The following is a 4522-nucleotide window of genomic DNA, read 5'->3' as shown; positions in this document are numbered from 1 at the left end:
ATAGGTGACTGATACAGAGAGCTGCGGAGCACTCTGTCCGAATTTCCACAGACCTACTCGGGGTTTTGGAAACCTTAAGTGCTTGCAAAGCACTTTGCTGGGAGAGTCGAGAACCCAATCGGGGTTACTGGCAGATTCCTTGCAGAGGGGGAGTAGCGCAGGCGTTGCAACCGAAGCTGCAGGTGTTGGTCGTACCCTTTGGTGAACCCGGTCCTGATCCGAATCCTGGGGTTATCCTGTCCTGACTGTCCATGAGCTGTACCTGCTCGCCTACTGGCAATCTAAGTCCTTGAGGGTCCTTTCCCGTCTTTCCAAACTGACCCGTGGCCAGGGTTGGTCTTCATTCTGTCCTAGGTAAATATAAGTTCTATGTGGGTGTTTGTTTATCTAATCTTTCTTTTCTCTCGTCTCAAATAAAGCATAATTGCATGCGTTCCTTTCTTTCCTTAACTTTCTATACATTAGATTTTCATGCATTATTGTCTATTAGCATCTTCCACTTTTCTACCTACCTTTAGTCAAATACTAAGTCGTTTGCATATATAGTTTGTTCCATTCTTACCCTCCCTATAGAAAATAAGCACATCTGGATAAATCAAATTGCATAAGTTTTGTTTCCTCTGAACCGTTAGTGAATTTCGGAAGTCTACTTTGATTAGTATGTTCCCTTTCTTTACCCGCCTCTAGTGAAGTTGTGAAAGTCTGTTAATCTAAATTAGCATGTTCCTTATTTTTCTCCTTCCCTTTAGTTTCAATTTCTAAATGATTCTTACTCTCATTCATAGCTATACGATATTTCTAATTCTAGTTATAGATAGTTTGATCTGTGTTAATTTGTGGCTCATGGCATATGATGATGATGATGATTAGATAAAGGTTTTCAAAACTTCCTGAGTTTGTGGTTATTATAAAGAGTATAAACATTATTAAACTGTATATTGTATGGTATTGTCTACTTACTCCACAGCTAGCTCCTTGATCCATTGTGATCTTAGGTACCTGTGACGAGGATTGGTAAATCAGGTACACGGAAATAATCAGAAAGGAACTGAATTGCTGATAGTAGAGTGTAGGTTACCGGATTAATGTGTAATGAAAAATATTCTTATGGGCCCAAGTGTGCATGTTTGGTAAGAAAATTAGTCGGGTGACCTGTGCGCTCTATCACTTTCACTGTGTGCAATTCAGGCACTAGATGGCTATTACGTTTCCTGTTTTAAATCGCATAGTAATGCGTTTTCTTTCATTCTTGGCACAGGACATTTCACCATGGGTGGTAGGCAGAAGACACACATGAAGGCTCGTCTCGTTTTGGGTTTGAGGGCCCAAGCTGAGCCGCCTACCGCTACACCATAGTGTCTATTGTGGTCTATGAAAGGCGAGCAATGAGAACATGAACATTAAGTAAATACAAAAATCACATGGTAATTATGTAGTTAATATAAATGTTGGATTATCGAAACAGTACATCAGTTGTGTCGAAATTAGTATTACAGTAACACGCCGATGTCAATATCATTAAATACAATGATTAAAAAATCCAAATAAAAATAAGGATGTACACTGTGTAGCAATAGTAGCTAAAAGATTATCCAAAAGGCAAAATATGGACGACCAGGTGATTATATTGGAGGGCCCTTAAGTAGCTCAGTTATATCGTGATAATTAATTGCTGATAAATATCGTAAACAAAATATGGAACGCTTCACGAATTTGCGTGTCATCCTTGCGCAGGGGCCATGCTAATCTTCTCTGTATCGTTCCAATTTTAGTATATGTGCTGCCGAAGCGAGCACAATATTGGAGTGGAGCAAGCTGGTATATAAAGGCTAAATTTTAAACTATTTGAAAGTTAGAGTGCTATGGGAAAATGAGATCTTGTGGTTTAAACACTTCGCGTGTGCCACTTTTCACAATATAGTCCATATGATTCAGGAAAAAAACGTACTGTAGAAAAATGTTGCCGTTTCAATATATGAAAACCGAAGAGCATCATGGATATGCAAATCAGGCTTATGACGCCATCTACGTGCCGGAAGTTCTTTGACTGCATACATTTAATAAACACAGAGAAAGGACTAGTACCAGAGGAAGTGTTAGTAAAATAGGGGTATCTGGTAAATAGACGTGTTCGGGCTGAGCCCAACCATAACCAAAACAACTAGAACCGTATTATTTGTTTTTTTCACCGTTGGTCTTGTTTTGAAGTGATCAGGTTCACAGTTTGTGTATTGGGAGCCTCGCATAGAAGTCTAACGTTTTCCACATACACGGTTATGTTGCACGTTTGCGGCAACCTGACGCTGTCCTGTGCGTTGCACGGTGCACCGCAGAACCGACGCGTTTGTTCTGACCTTGCATTGTCTTTTTGACGTTCTTAGTTTAGTTCCCACGACATCCTTACACTAGATCCTTAAACTATCGCACCCAAAATATACAATAGTCCATCATTTTAAATGTTGTGTGTTCTACCGTGGAGACATAGGGCAGAACTCTCGAACTGCCCAGGGCTGTAGATGAGTGCATTTTACATTCTTGTGCTTATCTTTTGATTCTGATGCCTGTAGTCCTAAATGCACAGCGGCGCAAATATACTGAAGTGCTGGAATGCATGAGCTACTCATGCACCTACCTGGGAAAATGTATGACTTTGCATATATGTTAGCCAGCATTTATATAGCTGATAGAGTGACATCTTAGATCTCAAACTGGTAAAGTTGCAATGAAAATGGACACTATCAAGATGCAGGAAGACCTTTTTGAAATTTTATTTTTATTTGCTTATAGACTGACCTCGAACAGTTGCACAGAATGGAGTTATTCTCAAAGAACAGTGCCCGTACCACAGTATAAAATGAACTCGATTAACAACACATCACTGGGCAGCCCAGCCATAATGACCCCTATTTAAAGGTATCGACCCATGCAATATTTTTGCTTAATATTCTCCTGTTGCTACCCCTGGTGGTACAGTAATGCAGCATTTATATACTGCATACTACCCCTATGTAGGGCATTGAAGCACTTGCTTACGGGGATGTTACTTTAGGACGTGGGTGCCAGAATAACAGAGTCGATTCAGTAATTCGGTAATATTCCAACCTTCCCGTCACCTCGCCAGTTCCAGAGTTTGGGAAAAACAGTGAAAGAGGTAGAGAGAGACAGAGGAGCGCTTCGTCTAGGGTTGCCACCTGCATACATGCCAACATTTCAGGAGAGCAAAGTGGGAGATTAAAAAAAAAAATCGGGAGAGTGGAACTTTGAATCGGGTTAACGGCATGTATGGGCTTTGGAAGTGGCTGCTGTAGGATCGGACATTTGAAACGTAAATGCACGTTTTTTTCTTACCTTTCAAAAGCATGGAGCATAAGGCAGGCAGGGAGGGTGATGCAAGTGTTGGACACTGGCCTGGTTGTTGGCAGTGCATGCACTCCCCACCCCCCACCCCCCTGTGGCAGCCCGGACTGAAACAGCTCCCCTCCCCACCCCCCCAGTACTTCGCAGGTCTTTAAAAGACAATTCCCTTGTTAATGATGCTTTGTTGGTTTTTCACCCCTTCGAGAGCCCCTGCATCGCCAATTTTTGTTGGAAGAATTAGCACTTTACACAATACCAGGCCCTGTCAGCGGAAACCTATGAGGAATCGGGTTTTTGCTTGTAGGAATCAGGAGGCTTGAGACTAGCCTCAAAATCGGTAGTCTCACGCCTGAATCAGGAGGGTTGGCATGTCTGCACCTGGCCTGGCTGTCTTTTTACTTCCATACAAAAGGGGATGATGGACGGAGCGTTTGAGCAAATCAAACACTCACCCCGAGTCAACTGATCTGGGTTTAATCCATCACCATTCTTTAGCTCACTCAGCCACCCCAGTTCAGACATGGCCATATGCAAATCAGTCTGACCCTGTGCCTCAAGGGAAAAGTCCAGCCCGAACTGCCAAGCCATGTCTTCCCAGGACCGGAAACAAGCATCCTGGGACCTGTTTCGGATTCATAATCCTCATCAGCCTGGCTATCTTGAAACCAGTGGCCAAGTGAGCAAGGGACTCACGTCTGAGCATACCCTGCCAATTTAGGGCGAACAAAGCGATACAAAAGGGGATGATGGACGGAGCGTTTGAGCAAATCAAACACTCACCCCCAGTCAACTGATCTGGGTTTAATCCATCACCATTCTTGAGCTCACTCAGCCACCCCAGTTCAGACATGGCTATATGCAAATCAGTCTGACCCTGTGCCTCATGGGAACAGTCCAGCCCGAACTGCCAAGCCATGTCTTCCCTGGACCGGAAACAAGCATCCTGGGACCAGTTTCGGATTCATAATCCTCATCAGCCAGGCTATCTTGAATCCAGTGGCCAAGTGATCAAGGGACTAACGTCTGAGCATACCCTGCCAATTTAGGGCGATCAAAGCGATACAAAAGGGGATGATGGACAGACTTTTTTTGGTTATTCATAGGCTTTTGCTGGGATTATCAGATCTCACTATTGAATTATAATATTCGCCAACCTACATCTATC

The 4522-nt window shown here is 43.0% G+C and overlaps 1 non-coding gene across 1 annotated transcript; it reads right to left on the bottom strand.

Annotated features, from left to right (window-relative positions):
* Positions 1–1689: 1689 nt before the first annotated feature.
* LOC147724799 (U6 spliceosomal RNA) lies at positions 1690–1796 on the bottom strand. Its single transcript, XR_015295320.1, has one exon. It is a non-coding gene; the product is annotated as a U6 spliceosomal RNA (small nuclear RNA).
* Positions 1797–4522: the final 2726 nt, after the last annotated feature.

The sequence above is a fragment of the Lissotriton vulgaris genome, chromosome 4_1 (assembly GCF_964263255.1).
Source record: "Lissotriton vulgaris chromosome 4_1, aLisVul1.2, whole genome shotgun sequence".
In the NCBI taxonomy this organism is placed as follows: domain Eukaryota; kingdom Metazoa; phylum Chordata; class Amphibia; order Caudata; family Salamandridae; genus Lissotriton; species Lissotriton vulgaris.
This window is presented reverse-complemented; position numbering and strand designations above follow the sequence as displayed.